This window comes from Peromyscus eremicus, chromosome 12, assembly GCF_949786415.1.
Source record: "Peromyscus eremicus chromosome 12, PerEre_H2_v1, whole genome shotgun sequence".
In the NCBI taxonomy this organism is placed as follows: Eukaryota; Metazoa; Chordata; class Mammalia; order Rodentia; family Cricetidae; genus Peromyscus; species Peromyscus eremicus.
The window spans coordinates 36,437,686-36,456,617 of record NC_081428.1 but is presented as its reverse complement, the minus strand read 5'-3'; the positions used below and the strand labels follow the sequence as shown (position 1 = coordinate 36,456,617).

At 39.4% G+C, this 18,932-nt stretch overlaps 1 protein-coding gene and 1 non-coding gene across 2 annotated transcripts in view; both read right to left on the bottom strand.

Annotated features, from left to right (window-relative positions):
* LOC131922440 (ephrin type-A receptor 6) overlaps window positions 1-18,932 on the bottom strand; it is a 902,384-nt gene that overhangs the window by 41,900 nt on the left and 841,552 nt on the right. The gene's annotated exons all lie outside the window — the stretch shown is intronic.
* Window positions 11,602-11,673, bottom strand: Trnag-ucc (transfer RNA glycine (anticodon UCC)). Its single transcript has one exon. It is a non-coding gene; the product is annotated as a tRNA-Gly (tRNA).

Sequence of the window (18,932 nt, the reverse complement as noted above, 5' to 3'; positions counted from 1 at the left end):
TTTATCACACCATTCAAAGTTCCAGGAACTAGGATCCTTTTAACCTACTGCCTCCTAAGTTGCTCTGGAAAATAATTCATTGCCATCTACTGCCCAATACTCTCTTTCAATGCAAACATAGGTGCTACATCATTCAGTGAATAACACTATTCTGGAAGACATGTGTTAAATTAGATTTTCTGTTCTATATTAGAAAGTAGATAATGCAGGATACAATGCTACGGTAACATGGAGAATTAAACACAACAGTTATTATGAGAATTGCCATTGTATCTCAGCACAGATAACTTCAACACTGCTGGCCACATGCACATGGGCAAGTGGTTGTTGTTGTTGCTTTTTAAATAACCTATTCCTTGTTATTGCTTTGCAAATAGATTATATGATAAGATACCAAGAGGATAGATGATAAAAAGAGCATTAAATAACTATTCTAGGTCTTTTCTGGACAGCATTTCTTCTTAATGGCTTCCTCTTCTTTCTTTCTTTTCCTCTTCCTCTCTCTCTCTCTCTCTCTCTCTCTCTCTCTCTCTCTCTCTCTCCCCCCTCCTTCCTCTTTGTAGAAGACTAGGCAACACAGTCTTCTCCTCTTAATGGAGTTTTAAAAACCTGTGGTCAATAGCTGGAGAGATGGCTCAAGTGATTAAGAGCATTAGCTGCTCTTCCAAAGATCTTGGGTTCAATACTCAGCACCCACATGGCAGTTCACAACTGTGTAGCTCCAGTTCCAGGGGATCTGACACCCCCATACAGACATACATGCAGGCCAAACTCTGAGGTACATTAAAGAAATAAAAACCTGTGGTCTATGTGGTAACTCTGTGGAAACCAACAGGGAAGCGATGGCTTAAAACGTACCACATAAATTAAAAAGAGAAAGATGAGTTATTTGAGGTCATTTGCTACCATTAAAATTGAGAAATCTAATACTTTAGGGGATTAATCATGATACAATTATTTGCATACATCACATTTGCTAGTTCTGTTTTTCTGCGAGCTCTTCTCCCATCCATCTCTTCTATTCATGGTTGGATGTTACTTTTGGAAAGCCTTTAGATCCCGTTAGGATAATGAATTGGAAAAAGTGAGGCAAATCTGTATCTTTCTAGTGTTATTTGTAAGTCCTGTTTGAAACAAAATTTCAAAAAGGCTATTGAGCGTACCTAGGTTTCTGAAGGGAAGGGATTCAGGGTTGTAAATACTCGTGTCCACTGGAGAAATTGACGACGTGGAGAGAAGGCAGCTGTGAAGCCGGCTGGCTACCTGACTTTGCAGTCCTCTTTCGTCCCTAATTTCTTCTGACTCTGGACAGATGCTAGGTGTTACTATAGGCTGATGGCTTTGGACCGGCTGGTCTTGTAGACTTCCTGAAGGTCTAATATGCTATGATTTGTTAGTAAGTGTCATTCTACAGTGAGTTAAACAGAAAGAGTAGCCTTGCCTGCTGTCTAAGGCTCCCGCTAAACTGGGCTGTTCCCTCTTGTGCCCACAGGCACTTTATACAGAGTGTCTTGAGAGAGCCTGGTGCTTTGAGCATATTGGAGAAGCAAGGCCTTTGTTGTTTGTGGTGTTTTGATGCACCAGTTCAGAGTGAAGCTGTGACCTCAAATTACCCGTTGTGAGAGAGGGTAATCTGAGGAAAGAGGACACAGCATGATGGAATCTTCAGAAGCTATCAGTTTAGGTCTAGCTGCTCAGAATGCTGAGCACTCAGGAGTCCAGCTTCCTTGAGACTTAAAAAGCAGTACTCTGTGAGGACAGGCTAGGAACTCACATCCCACAGAGTCCAAAACTTAAATGTCTGTGTATATATATATATATATATATATATATATATATATATATATATATATATATATATATATATATAAAGTTTAATACAGCTGACCCTATTTTAGAGGTAGCCCTTAGCTGAGAGGACTGTTAAAAATGCCAGAATTTTTAATGTGTTTAAAAATTGAGTACAGTTTATAATCATTAGGTTCAGAGTTGAGAGTACCTACTCCTGTGTTTATTCAATTATTCCAAGTTTTCCTTTTAATTTTTTTTGTTATGCAAAACCAATCGATGATCGTTTGAGGAGCCAATTGTTTGTAACTAATATAGTGGGTTCTCTTCCTCCAACTTGTAACCCATCAGCTTCACCAGATTGGCACTCGAAAGCACACACCCTCTGTGTTCTACTTGACAGTGTCCCATCCACTCACGATTTCACTTCCTACAGTTTCAGTTGCACATAGCTGATTGTAGCTCAAACAATTCCTAAGTTTTACATTTCATACCAAAGTGGGGTATGGTAAAATGTCTACAGTTACAACCACTTGGGAGGCAGAGGCAGAAAGGTCCTTTGCGTCCACAGGTTCAAGGCTACTGGAGCTACACCAATCAGGTGTCTGCACTAAGTTGGAAACTGGATGGGATGAGTAAGGTAAATGATGCAGAATGGAAAATTTTCCTTTTCAATGCTGTCTTACCAATCACCATGTACTTGGCCATCAATGAGAAAAAGAGAAGGGGAAGTTTTCAAGTCTGAATTTTCAGTTTATAAAGTGCAAAACCAGTGGGAGCACTGAGGACCACTGGCGGCATTCATTCATTCATTCATTCACTCATTCTCTTAGTGTTTCTTTGAACAAATATTTTTTGAACACGTCTCTCATACCAAGTGAGAGTTATAAAGAGGACGTTCCTCTAGTGGGATCACATTAAGGTAAGAGAGACATTGATGTAAGCAAGTACTAACAGCACCGAAGTCTCTGGTAACTTCACTGAGCAGCAGAAAAGGAGGGATGGATGAACAGTTCGGATGACTGTAGGGAGAGAGAGGAGGGCATCGAAACGGAGTTGATCTGTAGAGTTGGGAAGAAAAGTAGGAAAGTGATTATAAAGAGGAAGCGCGGGCCATCGCTTCAGAGAAATAGCAAGCTCAGAGAGGCAGCAGGTAGAACAGTACCAAGTGTCCAAGGAGCTACCACAATTCTGAAACGGCTCCAATTTAAGAGTCCAAGGATGGAAGAGACGGCTTGAAGTCTGAGAGACCAGCAACTTGACTAACCATTTAAAATAGTCAGCACTGGGATTGCACGATGCTCTCTTCATTTGGAAATGTGTTCCCAGAAACTGAATTTTACTATTTTGGTTCTATCTGCTGCTATTTATATGTGCAAAATTATACATGATTTGGTTTTCTTTCTTTCTTTCTTTCCTTTCTTTCTTTCTTTCTTTCTTTCTTTCTTTCTTTCTTTCTTTCTTTCTTTCTTGTTTTCATCCTACTTTTACTTCTTGTGGCTTAAAGATGGGCATCTTGTGGAAGAATGTGGTATAAATAATCCAATTTTTTTTTAAATGTAAAGGGATACCAGGGACTCTAAATCTTCTTTTTGACCTTTGGACTAAATGTCTAATAAAAAAAAAATGAAATTGCTTCAATTCTGGCAGAATCACCTGCGGTACGCGTGTGCAATCATGCGTCATGCCGAGCAGGTTGGAAGGTCTAATTTTACTTGCATAAAATATTCACTATTTTACAGCAGATTTTCCCAGTGAATACATTTTGGGAAAGCAATGCTTCTTGAAATGAGCCTCCAGCTTGTTTTGCTCTGGTTTAAGTATATCGTTTGGGTTCTGAAGCCTTGTTCTCATGGACAGCAGATGGCTCCGGAGGACACTGCTGGAGTGCTGAATGGCATGGTATGACAGGATCTGAATGTACTTGCCTGTGAGCAGAATGAAGCAAGAAAGAGGTTTTATCATCTTTAAATGTTATCACAAGCCAAAGGCAAAGGAGAGCTTCAAATAAAAGAAAGCCCATCCAGATATGAGTTTTTTTCTTCTTCTTTTTTAACAGTCCAGATATTTCAGGCACTTTCTTAGGCTAACCAAGATGCTGATGTCTCAGGTTTCAAGCCTGAGCCGCCTTCTTTGGACTCTAAGTAGGAGTAATTTAGAAGAATTGAAACTCCTTGGATACAGGGTGCTGTTCCACCCTTCCGTCCCTTTGAATTTGCTGTTTTCTTTGAAGAGATGCTCTGGCCTCTGTCTTTCTAATCACACTCCTACTTTTCTTGCCAATTGCACACATTGCCTCTGTTGTGAAGTCCTTCTTTGCCTTGAGTGTCTCTCCATATTTCCCATTCTCCTCTGTATTCTTTTTCTTGTTCCTTCTTTTTGTTCTGGTCCTCTGCTCGCCTGTTTCCTTTCACTATGTTTGTGCAAACAACTACTAATTGTGTGTTCAGGCAGAGACCTTGTTCCTTGGTTCTTTGACATTTCCTTATCACTTAAGAATAAGCCTGACTGGCTTCCCTGTCCCCCATGGGAGGACTTACTTTTTTGGAGGAGGGGATAGGAGGTAGATTGTGGGGGAGCAGGAGGAGAGATGAGAGGGATATCTGTGGTTGTTATGTAAAATGAATAAATTTTTTTTAAATTAAAAAAAGAATGAGCCTGATCATAAATAGCTGCTCAATTAATACTAGTTAAATGAATGTTGAAGATGCAGCATGAAGTAACAATACTATGCTTATGTAATGGGTAATGAATGACATATGGTAAATGATTCTACGGATGATGAAAGGCACAATGATTGTGAAGGCCGAGTGAGTGAGGGCTTCCAAGAGATTATGAGAACTAGATAATTACGACTCTATGTAAGATAGATTGTAAATGAATTGTGGATAAGGAGAGGATCAGGCATAGGACTGTGGAAATATGTTCAGAAAGAGAGCGAAGAAAGCATGATGTGGTTAGAGTTTGCTGAGCTAAGTGGAATGCAACTGGATAAAACAGTGTGGGACAGGTGGATGGAGACAGATGGGATAAGACAAGCAGGTAGGGGAAAATCAGCGAGGGCTTCCTAAGTCATTCTAAGAACTTGAACCACATTTTGAGCTAATAGTAAGCTATTAAAAACCTTTATGCATAGGGATGATGAAATCCTGGTTTTTACTTGGTTTTGGTATTTTTTTGGATTACTTTGGTTGTAGATTAGGGATGGTGAGGGATGACTAGAAATAGGAAAGTCTTGGCAAGTTTAAGAAGTTGGTGATATTATTTCATATTTCTATAGCAATCATATAACATCAACTCTTTACACATTAAAGGCTTACTTATTGTTCACATTAGAGACTGTCCATTTTACAGAGAAGAGTGTGGTGACATTTATTCTGCTGAGTGTAATCTAAACCCAAGAGTCCAAAGTTGGGCATTAAGTTTGGAAAATTCTCCTTTAAGGACCACCATTTATAAACAGTAGTTTATTTCCATTTATATACATACAGTAGAACCATCATTTATTTATACTTCATGTTTATATATCAGAGTAAATCTCCAGGAAAAGGAATTCAACAAGAAGTTATATTGACATGTAAGAGGAGATTTGCTATGGAGAAGCACTCATGCGATCTGGGCCATGGAGTTCCATGCTGAGGTCACCAACCCCATGAAGAATGAGGGAAGCCAGTGGCATAATCAAGCCTGAGTGGAGGCACTGACAACCTGGAGAGCCCAAGGTCTAACTCTAAGGGTGACGTCAAAGTCCCCAGGATAGGGGTGGAGGGGTAGAGTTCAGGAAGCAGCTGATGTTTCGGTTCAGGTCTGAACACCCAAGAGCTAGGAGCTCTGATGTTGGAGGACAGAAGAAGAGGGATGTGACAGGCATAATTTGCTGTGGATATTGTTCTGTATAAATAAAATGCTGATTGGCCAGTAGCCAGGCAGGAAGTATAGGCGGGACAAGCAGAGAAGAGAATTCTGGGAACAGGAAGGCTGAGTCAGGAGACACTGCCAGCCGCCATGATGAGAAGCAGATGTTAAGATACCAGTAAGCCATGAGCCACGTGGCAACTTATAGATTAATAGAAATGGGTTAATTTAAGATATAAGAACAGTTAGCAAGAAGCCTGCCATACATTTTGTAAATAATATAAGTCTCTCTGTGTTTACTTGGTTGGGTCTGAGCGGCTGTGGGACTGGCGGGTGAGAGAGATTTGTCCTGACCATGGGCCAGGCAGGACTGGATAAAACTTCAGCTACAATAATTGAACCTTCTTCACTGTTTGGTTCTACCCATTTCTTAAACGGATTGGATGATGACTGCCCACTTTGGTGAGTGTGAATTTTCTTAATTTAGTTGGTTGAATGCCAATTTTTTTTGGTACTATATACTCATATCAGAAACAATGTTTACCAATTATCTAGGTATGCTTAGGGTCAGTCAGTTTCATGAATACACTTAGCCACCACACTGCTAAGGTCCTGCTAATTTGACTAGAAACCTTTCATATAGATATCTAAAATTAACTCTGTTATGATTAAAAAAAAGCATCTCTTCATACTTATTTATAATGGTTTTTGTATTAAACATTTTGGTTTGCTTTTTTTTATATTGATAAGTACTAGGTGAAAGAGAGAAAATTCACTCAGTGTGGTTGTTTACCCTGTGTTCTCAGCTATGAAATTCTATAGATCCAATTTCTTAGTTTCCTCTTGACAACAAATTTGCCCAGGGACGAGGAAGACACATGGGTCACACTCTAGAGAAATGGACTCAAGGTCAGACTGTGGCAGCATTCAGCAAACCCAAATGAGCAGTTATGGTTACCATTGGCTCCATCCTTTATTTAAGCACAAAGCAAGATCATTTGTTTGATAATGTTTGCTGTTTCTCTTTTGGTCCCTGGTGATGTTCTAGTCGGGTGGTTGGAGGGCTTTGTACGATCTGTCAGTTCCTCGTGTGCTTGTCAGGTTACTGTCCTGAGTAAACACCTTTCACAGCATTAACCTTGTTCTCAGATCTGTCTGGTAAACAGAACTGAACTTAAAGCAGAGCCCTGAGAATTCAGGAAGGAAAATATATACTTGTAGAAAAATAAATATAATAAAAAATTAAAAAAATAAGATAAGCTACTTTTGAAAGTCACATTCCAGGAAAGCCACCCCCCCATCCTTTTTTTACTACTCTGAGCTCAGTCACCCCTAATTAAGCTCAGTTAGACATTTGCAAGCAGTTGAAAATCAGAATCCTTTGGCCCAGTTTTGCATTATTGACAAGCTCTTCTTAAATTGCTGCTTCTTGGAATCTAGAGGGAAACTCATGTCAGTGTTGTGGTGCATTAGCATGGCTGTCAGAAATGCTTTCTGGGGACTGGATGCTCTCTGCCCAACGTCAGTCAGTACTTCAGTGTCTCTCTTTCATCAGCACTAAATGATTCTGCCCTTTCCCCAAGTATCTATCAGAAAGGGGGAAGAACTATGTGCAGGTGTGCGCAGGGGTACAGATTAGTCTTCTTGTTCCTTACACTCTGCCCACCTTAAAACCAACTGAATCATGTGTTGGAGTGTGTGTCACTCTGTGTGCACATGCATATGAGTGTAGGCATCTATAGAGGCCAAGGCACAGCATCCCCTTGGAGTCGTGAGTCCCTCTTTGTAGGGTCCTCTGGAAGAGCAATACAAGCTTTAACCACTGATCCATTTCTTCAGCCCCCACCTTGGTTGGCTTTGCTGCCTTTTGTTGTTTAGTTTTGAGATTGTATTTTAGTTACAATGTTTCTTCTTTCCTTTGCCTCCCCCCCCTTTTTTTGAGACAGGGTATCTCCCTGGTCTGGAATCAAATAGGCTAGGCTGACTGCCCAGTGAGTCCTGGATATCCACCTGTCTCCGTCTATGCATCTGCAATACCAATGCTGTATCTGTGATACCAACACTGTCTCCATCCACGCATCTGTGATATTAACACTGTTTCCATATGTGAATCTGTAAAACCAATGCTGTCTCCATGCATGCATCTATGATACCAATGCTATCTCCATCTATGCATCTGTGATATCAACACTATCAGTTCAAGCTTTAAGAAAGAGGAATGCCCATAATTTAAAGAAAATGACCCATCTCACATTTAGGGTCATGGCTATTCATACTGCTGATTGTTGTGGCCTACATGTGAATGTCTGCTATGGGCTTATGTGCTGAAGCCCTGGTCTGTAGCTGCTGGCACTGTTTCTGGAGATTTAAGAAACTTGAGTAGGAGGGATCTAGCAGGAGGAAGTAATGCAACAGGATCACATCCTTGGAAACTATAGCTTGCTTTGTCTGCTTCCTTTCTTCATTGTCTGTCTTGACTACCATGAGTGAGGAATTTTACCCTACCGCATGTTCCCTCCTATGTTGCTTTGCCTCGCCTAAAATAATTCAACCAGCACACTACAGACTGTAACCTCTGTGTCTAAGAGCCAAAATAAATGTTTTTCTTAGGTATCTGCATAGTGAAAAAACTAAACTATGACTATCAGTGATAAAACTAGGAGGATAGCTTACATCTATCAAATTTGTCTTTTTAAAACAAATTTAGGTGTTTGTTTTAAAAGAAAATCCTAGGTATTTTATGGGTTCTCCTTGTTAAATGATGGGATTTATGTGATGTAACTTGTTTTAAAAAAGAAGAGAAAGCAGTTCAATCAACCCATGGGTGTTGAAGACAGAGTGCTAAGCCTACCACCTTCTGAACTACAAGCACTGAGTGAGGACAAAGAGAACAGCTTGGAGCTGGGTCTATCACATTACAGAAAAAGGCTACAAGTCCTCACCTTCAGACACTCGGTAAGAGGTCTATTTCATTTGAGATAGATGGAAACATGTAACTCTAAAAGTTTGTCTCTGTGCTTAGATTTACAAGTCAGAGTTCTTAGTATTTAATTTTTTTTTATATCAAAACATGCTGCAGCTCTTCTTGGAAACATCATGTTTGAAAGAAAATTCAGAACTCTCCACTCTATCCCTTTCCTAAAAGCTCATCTATTTCAACCAGATGCTTAGTTTTCAAAAGTATTATGGAATTTAAACATCATATACATCTCCTCCATAACAATTTTTCATTTTGTCAACTGGGAACTTTCAATAAGTAATAAAAAAATCCTCATTAGTAGTTCCGTTATACCAATTCACTTTGGCACTGAAGGAGAAAAACGTTTTTTTTTCCCTCCATTCTAATACATTGATCTTCACAAAGGTTGAAAGATAATAAAATATCTAATAAAAATGCATAGCTTTGACCCTCAAAATCCTTGTAAGTGAAAGGGGAGTGAATATCTCTGAATGTTAAAAATCTGTACTACAATCATATTTCCTTGGCAGGCTGACTTAAAGAGCTTTACATGACAGAGAAGTTATACTAGCCTTGACACTGGGACGGGCTGAAGAAGATTCAGATCTGTTTTTATATTTAATTGGAGCGTAAGGGTCAGACTGTCAGAGCAAGATAGTCTTGCCAGTTGTCAGGAAGGGCTACTTCTGAGAACACCAAATTAGGAATGCAGATACCTGGCATCACGTTCAATCAGGTTCTGAATTTCTAAATCTGGGGGAATGGCTAAGCATCTAGTTATACATTATTCCTGCCACCATAATTTAAGGGATTGATTGCTTCGTACTTGAAGGAGGCTGGAAGGGCAAGAAGGAAGGTATTAGAGGTGAATGTGAATGTCAAATATCAAGTTGGACTGTACAAGAAGAGAGGTGGGTATAGATTGTTAGGAAAAGGAAAATATAATTGCATTAAATTTTACTAATTAAAATGAAATTCTATGCATTCTGTGGCTAAGAAAAATGTTAGTAAACTACCAAAAATATACAAGAGAAAATTTGAATTTGCTGCTCATCTAAAATATGTATTAAAAATCAGATGTAATAAATATACATTTTTTTTCTCCTGACAAAGGGATATAACTGTCAATGCACTCCAATCAAGGAAGGAAGTGATGGAATAACTCATCTGATCATTCAATCTGACACCGCTTCCCTGGCTCTCTTACTGTTCAAAGGTGGATGCTCAGCACCACTGGTATACTGAAGGGGCAAAGGTTTCCATATCCATTAGTTTCTGCTTATTTTTTGTATTTTGCTTTTTTCCTTTTTAGATCAGTTCATGTTCATTTCTCATATTTAGATACTTCTCCTACCTCCATAGAGTCTATAGGCATTACCAGAATGATCGAGTAACTGGAATAACTGGCATTTAAATCCATAAACTGTGAAATGTTTGCCTTCCTGGGCAAACAGTTGCTGTCTGCTTCAGAGAGGCTCCAGGTATTGTGTGTGCTCTGTCTACCTTCAGGGATACCCTTCTTTTCAGCCTCCATCATAGCCCACCTGCTGCCTAGCCCCTGGCCAGTGAGCTGGCCCACATAGGGTTGCTACTGCTCTACTTCCCTTTTATACTGTTTCTTCTCCTTTTCCTGTAGGTTGGGCTGACCAACTCTAGTTTACCATCAGTGGAAAATTGGTCCAAGCAATAAATATTTTAGAATTACATTTCCGAAAATTCACTGGCTATGATTAGCCTATATTTACGACAGTGTTTTATGACATGAAAGGAAATTATATGTATTCTCTACATGTATGATAAACACTCATATTGTGCATGTATATTATGTGCATATATGTATTATTTTCTTCATACTTAACCCCTTAGATGTTATTATATCTTAAATGACGTTTCTTAGTGTCCTTGACTTTAAATAATGTTTGGTTGAGCTAAGAGACCTATTTCTTAAAATTCACATGAATATTAGGAAGTGTGTCAGTTTCTACCATCCTCATCTGCCTCTTGGACCATATGTTACTTTTGAGGCAGGCCAGACACTAGACTTATAGGTGCCAGATCCACACCACACCGGAAAGGCCAGTAAGTTGTAGACTCTAATGAGTGACTTTCATTGCTGATTGAGTTGAATGACAAACCACAGAGAAGAGTGTATGTTCTAGGATCACATATGGTCACAGAAGTTGTCAGTCCACTCAACTGGGAAGCACACAGGAATGGATCTATCACTTCCAGAATGCTGGTAGGTAGTAAACAAGAGACATAAAAGAATTGCAAGGAGCCATTTGCCTTCTTGCTCCTTCCCCTGAACTGTGGCAAAGCCCGATGTGTTTGCACAGCTAATATGCAAACTTCCGGTCATGTGTGGATAGTCTCTCAATCACTGTGTCTTTTGTCTCTTACTGAAACAGCAGCAAACACTGGCAAAAGTAAGGGTCCTGCCTTATAGCCTTCTGTGTTCCACTTACATTTTCCTTCCATGAGGAGAGCCTGTTTTTGTACCTCAATACTGCATCATTACTACAGGTGTTTTCTGGAGGTCCTCCTAAAGAGGGAATGGGACTGGAAGAATCATCACTGAATCATTATTTTTTTTTTGCCAGCTCTGAAAATTCAGGATGTGAATTATAGTCATATGCGAGTTTTGACAAAACACATTTAGGAAAATGCCTATATGAGTGCTTGTTATATATCTTTGTATAATAAAAATGTGCAATGGGACTATTGAAAAGGAATCAATTTTCATGTTTTCTACACAATTCCTGACCATTCTGTGAAGCACCATTTATTCTTCCAGGACTCAGAGTCTTGACAAATTTTCTTTTTTTTTTTTTCTTTTTTTTTTTTTTTTTGAGACAGGGTTTCTCTGTGTAGTTTTGCGCCTTTCCTGGAACTCACTTGGTAGTCCAGGCTGGCCTCGAACTCACAGAGATCCGCCTGGCTCTGCCTCCCGAGTGCTGGGATTAAAGGCGTGCGCCACCACTGCCCGGCAAAACCGGACATGCGTTGGCCGGGAATCGAACCCGGGTCAACTGCTTGGAAGGCAGCTATGCTCACCACTATACCACCAACGCGACAAATTTTAAGTTTTAATTTTTGCAGTAGACTTTGGAATTGCACTGCAGTTTGCTGTTTTGTGTTCTTTATCTGTTTGGTACACTGTGCGATGAACGTTAAGGCTAAGAGCTCAGGCTTCTGAGTCACAGTGCTTAAATGGAAACTGGTTGTATAACATGTGTGCTATGTGTCATCTGGTAATTTCCTTTCTTGTCCATACCTTACTTTTTCATACATGGCAGGGATATTGCATGGATAAAAGAACAAGAGGGGTCTACAATGGGAACAAGACTGATAATCTCATGAAAGAGTGATTATTCATATGATTTCTTTATACATTAGTTCTCTGTGCTGAACAGGATATGGAATGGACTAGTAAGGGAAAACGTCATTTCCAAAGAGGAAGCAATGTGATACTCATTCCGTATTGTTTATCTTGACAGTGAAGGAAGGGCTGCATCCTAGCATGTGCTGGTAAATGGCAGTGTCTGTACAGAGGCACAGGGGCAAAACCAGCTGCTGAAGTGAAACCGAGTGTCTCCTTCCACAGCGTGTCTCTTACTGTATACTGTATGTTGTACTCTTCTAGAATGGCTGATGCTCCTTTTCAGACTCCACACTTGTCAGAATGAGCAAAGTTGACTTAATCCTCTTCTCACATCCCCATCATCATGCTTTGCTTTCTAGCTGTGTGACACTGGGCCCTGCAGATTTGCTGAGCCTTGATCTGCTCATTTGTAAACACTGGATAAGAATTCCTCACAAAGGTGTTTACTCAGCAGAAACTCGCCCTGCCCAGCATAGCTCTAGGGAACCGTGGACACAAAGAGAAGCTGAGAGAAGGTCATCCACTCAGCTTAGAGATGCTTAACAGAAACTGTTTCAGCCTTTGAGGCAAGGAAAAGGAAGGTTGAAAAAAGGAGGAAAATTACTCATGGAAACAGACTGGCAGGAAACAAGAGACAGTATTTAGATTTAGGCTTTTGCCATCAAACTTGTGCTTTTTTGTTTAACATTTAAACAAGATTAATTATATTTATATTATATGTATGTGTATGTGTGCATGTGTGTATGTGTATGTGTGTGTGTGTGTATATGTGTGTGTGTGTGTGTGTGTGCGCGCGCTCGCACGCGCGTACATGTGTACTTGGGCTCATGGACTACAGCATGTACATGAAGCCAGAGGACAACTTATAAGGAGGACAGCCTGTTCTGTCCTTCTGCCATGTGGGTCCAGGCTTGGTGACAAAATCTGGGACCTTGAGCCATCTTGCCCGCCCTGCCTTTTCTTTCATATATTAAAAAATTCTATTGTTATGTCCAAACCCAATAAAATAACTGGATTAAAATTACTATACAAATGCTTAGTGCTTTATGTATTAACCTGTGGTGTTATTTTGGGATTCACTGTTATAGTTCCTGTAGCACTGGTATTATTTCTTTCAGCATTTAAAGGCAAACTCAGCCTAACCCCACAGGCTGCAGACCCAGTACTAGGGAGGCTGAAGTAGAGGGATTTCAAGTTCAAGGCCAGCCTGGACAGCATAGTAAGACTCTGTCTCAAATGCATCATAATATAATGAATGTGGTATCACATATTAAATAAAATAAAACTCTTGAGGGTATACTTCAGTGGTTGAGTGCTAAACAAGGATGCTCAAGACCCTGGGTTTAGTCACCAGTACTGTAAATCATAAAACAGTTTGAATGTCACTAATACACTTTTTTCTTGAAAGAACACTTATTTCTTTATTAGTATGTAGTTATCTAAATCAAAGACACAATGGCTAACTTTGAGTGCTCTGCTTTCATCTTTAAAAAAAAATCAATATCTTCATTCACCATAGCAATAGAACCAAGGGCAGCCAAGGTATGTACAGAGGTGCGAATACTCAGTCAAGTGATTTTAGGCAGCCTTCTTTGGAGAGTGTTAGATGGGAACACTTCGGGAAGATAGCTTTCAGGACCATAAGCTTTGGGAGAGACTAACGTAAAATGATTGCTGGGTCATGGAGTGACCCCCATCCTGTTGGTTCAGCCGAGTATATTAGATGCTCTGGAAATTGATAACACACCTCCAAGCCAAATTGAACGTTGACAGGTTGATGCCGACTTCATCATGGTCTAACCAGTGGATCCCTGGAAGCACTCCAGAACAGGCACCCCACTGAAATTGCACACATAAATCAGCTGAAGGAAAAACTCCTTTCACGACCCTGAAACATTTCTTGAGGTCTGTGACACATCCATCTTTTCAGGATTTTACTGCTGATGAAGAGATGTGTGTACCCATTCCTAGAAGCCACACATATTCCTACCCTTGCCTTTTAGGCTCAAGAAAATGGCCTATGCTTTTCTAAATGGATGTTAAAATGGGATTCTGTCTTAATTTTCACCATAATTCCAAAAGGCCAAGGAGAAAAAAAAAACAACAAACAAAAAACCTAACAACACCTAGTGAGTCCTACCTACATTTATCCAAAGGCTTGAGGAAATAACCAAACAATAGAAAGCATTGGCTTTGTACTCTCTGGCTCCATACTCAGATCAGTGAGAAAGAAGAAGCTGGGGTGGGAGGAATTCTCTCTGGAGATTATGGGAGTTCTGTATAACCCCTCACCTTAAGTGCATTGGGTCCACTAGGAAACTTTTACTTAGCCATTGGTATTTGGTGGAGTATGCACTTGATTTGAATTTACATCTGAAAAAGTTTAAAGGCAAGAACCCGGTCTGCTGGTGCCTGTTCTAAGGAGAGAATCTAGTTTTAAGTCTAACATTTGGCCCTCAAAGCCCTAGCACAGCTTAGAATACAGCACAACTGTGGCCGCAGGTGTGAGGCCTCTGAACATCTTTGGGTTAATTTAATCCTTCCTAGGCCTTTGGGAAACTCAGTTTTCTTTTCTTCAAAACATTATTCTCTGAGGATTTCCTACATTGCATTTTGGTCATGCATAACCCTCTTTCCATTCTTCACAGATCTGTGCCTGCATTCTGTATTCACCAAATGTGTTCTCATTAAAAACAATCCTATCCAATTACTGCTGACTCTATATTCTCGGATGTGTAACCACCCACTGGAGCATGTTTGTCCTTTCGTGGGCCATATCCATAAAACTAACCTCTCTATTGCAGACGCTATTCATTACCAATAACTCCTCAGCTCGGGGTAGAACCTCTTGACCACCTCTGCCATCTACACTGGGATGTTGTTTGGCTTGAACTTGCATGAGTCTTAAACATGCTGTCACAACCATTGTGAGATCACATGTGCCACTGCCCAGTTGTGTCTGGAAACACTGTCTTCTTGTGGTCACCAACTGCCTTTGGCCCTTATAATCTTTTTGTACCCTCGTTTTCAGTGATTCCTGAGCTTTGGGAGGAAGGGGTGTTTTATAGATGTCTCAGTTATGGATGAGAATTGTATAGCTTTATGTATCTTCATCTTGACTACTTCTGGGTCTCTGTGTTAATTGTCACCTACAGCAAAAGGAAGCTTCTCCAATAAAAGTTGAGAGATGCGCTAAATTACAGCTATGAGTTACACCCATTATGGGTCAGTTTATTATCATGTCCACTTAGCAGATTAATAATAGTAGGTTCTCCTCTAGGACCTATGACCTGTCTAGCCACAGGTTCCAAATAATAATACCAGACATGGGTTTCATCTCGTGAAACAGGCCTTAAATTCAAGCGGAAAGTGATTGGTTACTTCTGCAACATTTGTGACACTATTGCACAAGTGGGCATATCCTGTAAGGCTGGTCATTATTGTAGCTTATGGGGCTCAAAGCTGGGTAAGACTGATGATAATTTTTCCCCTTGGTATCATACATAGCACCTTCCAGCACTGTGAAACACAGCCAATAGGGATGAAGTTTCCAGGTCAGTAACAGATTGATTTTTCCTTATTATATAACTCAAGTATATGGTATCTTCAACAATGGGGTCTAACTATCAAGTTCTGGAAGGTAACCCAAAGCAATAGCCATAGCATATAATATTTTGGGGTCTATGGAACCTTGATGGCCAACAATGATAATAGAGGTAACTTGCTGTGGGATGGTCTTTCTATATTCTGTAAATATGTATTGCTATGATTGGTTAATAAAGAAGCTACTCTGGCCTATAGTGAGTCATGTTATAGCCAGCTGGGGAATACAAGAGAGAGACAGGAAGAAGAAAGGCAGAGGTGGAAGAGATGCCAGTGTGCCACCCAAAGAGTAGCATGCCAGCAGACTGGTAATGCCACAGCCATGTGGCAAAACACAGATTAATAGAAATGGGTTAATTTATGATGATAGAGCTAGCTAGTAAGAAACATAAGCCACTGGCCATACAGTTTGCAATTAATGTTAATCACTGAGTGATTATTTTATAATGGCTGCAGGACCATGAGGCTGGGTGTAACCAGAGAAACTTCTGGCTACAGTAACTCATTATGGGTACTGGGATTTTATCTATCTATGTATCTATGTATCTATCTATGTATCTATCTATGTATCTGTGTATCTATGTATCTATCTATGTATCTATCTATGTATCTATCTATGTATCTATCTATGTATCTATCTATGTATCTATCTATGTATCTATCTATGTATCTATGTATCTATGTATCTATCTATCTATCTATCTATCTATCTATCTATCTATCTATCTATCTATCTATCTAATTAACACAGTGACATCTGATTCTTTTAATTTGTTTTAATTTTTTGTGGTTTTGAATATGGAAACTTAAAGGAAATGTCCAATTAAATTTAGCAAATTTATTTTGAGTGCATAGGTACACAAGGTTATATACAAAGATGTTTTGGTGAAAATGATCAGCTTATGTAGGGAATAAACTAGTTGCTACCCTACCACAGGACTTAGGAATAGCTGGTTGGTTCAGTTATATGAGGCATAAACAACATGCCATTACAAAGTATCATCTGTAATGAATAGACTAACCAGTGGTCTTACAATAGATGATGTCTCATTAGCTGTCTTTGGATTTCTTAAAGATAATTAAAGAGAATTAGATCTCTGTCAAAGTTTGATTCAAGTGCAAAGGATGACTTTTGGTGTACATTTAACTATCTGCTCTATCTACAGCAATAATATTTAAATTGACAGTGCTTTTACAACCCCACCTCATGGACTCATCTTTCTTTAACTTGTTTTCAGCTCTAAAGGACATCTTAATATACCACTATACACGAGTTCTGGCACTAGAATATCATCAGCCCTATTTATCAACTGAGTCGGCTGGGAGTTTTCCATGATGGTGTCATTTTTTGAGTAATATGAAATCAGATAATCTCTCACTGATGATGTATCTCACTAAATCACTCTCTGAGTACTGATAACATAATGACAATAACATATTAGCATAATTCATCATCACATGTACCTTTGCTCTGGGGATATTTTATTGTAATATACAATATACTGGCTGTCACTTTGATGATGTATTACAGCAAGACTTCCTCAGGAAAAAACACATTTTGATGGAATGCTACTCGTATCAGATGGTACTGCCCAGGGATAAACAGTGGAAAACAAAATTTGAGTTGCTTTGCTATAGCAGTTGCACGAAGGTCAAAGGCACTACAAATAGTAAAAGATTATTGGAAGACAACAGGTATCTCTCTGTTGCAGAACAGTATTTAAAAGTTTAATATGCAAGTGGGTCAAGACAGGTTTTTATCCTTAGTAAATATTTAATATCCACAGCACTGGTACTATGCAATGGACATTTCTGCAGCCTGCAGTACTGCTCAATGAAATGACGTTCTTAAAGAAGATGTAGAAGCTGGCTTGAGGCAGAAGTGAGGTGACTTCTAAGGACATATTAAAAGTGAATGCAATGGATTATAATGATTTTCCGGCAATCCCTTTCCCCTGAACTACTCCAAAGTCTATTAGATGTAAAAGTGACTTAGAGATTTCTGGGCTACTAACTGTAGCCCAGAGAAAGTAAGAGTAACCCTAGGTCATGTAACACTGAACGATAGATAGGATTATAAACTATTTTCTGATAACTATTCTTGTGCTTGATATGAAATAATCAAAGTTAATTGTTGGCCATTTGTGATTTAAATAGTGTCAGATAAATATGTGGAGGCAATATGCTGAGTAGAGAGCAGTTCTTTATTTTTATTACCTTGGAGAAAGAGTTTCATGCAAATCAGTGTACAGTTGACTGAGCATAATCTTAACTACCCAATAGAAGAAAACAAGGATGGTATTGATTATGATTATAATAATGATATCAGCTAATATCCATTGTTTATTGGGCATTTCACTAGACACTTTACAAATATTACATTATTTTGCTTTTCAGTTTGTTTAAAGATTTATTCTGACATATGGAGTCCAGAGATTAATGCTTCTAAGCTACTGTGTATGTCTTAAAAACATTATTTCTTCCTCTATGAAAAGTACTGTTGAACAGTGAAACACAGAAGGTTCATCTGTTCTTGATGTACTCACTTTTATTGATTACTACATACAGGAAACCATCTTTATTATACCCCTTAAGCAGAAGATATAACTGTCCTTTTAAAAAAAGTCATGCTTTCAATTTGTTTATTTTTTCTAGGCTTCTGAGAAGAAAAATGGTTTCTATTTAACATAAATTGGTACTGGCGAACTCAGATGCCTGGGTTTCCCCACCATCAATTGATGAGCCCCTCTCTTCTCAGTTTACTCTCCTCAGCATTTTTTTCTGGCTGCCTCATTTAAATGACAAGGCCCCCATCCAGGTGGGCTCTTTCCCTCACCTTCTGTTCTGTGTAAGTCTGAACCTTTCATAAGTGCTTAGTCTTCTGTAGAGATGTCCGTCTCACTGAACCAGACAGTACCATCCTCATTTAGTGTCTTAATTATTGTCCTAGGGGTATCAGGAGCCTTGAGGAGGGCCGCTTTTCAACCCCCTCTCTGAGTGGTGCAAAGTAAACATTCCAGGGGCCCTAAAGAATGCTGGTCATGCTATAGCTTTCAGTTTCTCAGCAGAGCATATGATACTCTCTTTCATTCTAAAGGTCATGTAGCCATTGGCAATGGCAGAGTGCACACAGGATAATGATCTATTTGGTAATGTTATTTAATGTGTGACTTTGCAGAGAGACTGCCCATATGCATTTTTTAATTTGAAAAACAACAGGGCAGAAAATTGAGGTCATTGATAATTGAGCCATAGGCTGTGGAGGATGAATGAGAAAGTGAACGTTTCAGAAAAGTTTTCAGCAACTTCCCAGCACTAAGAGAGGACGTCACGGTAAATCACAGG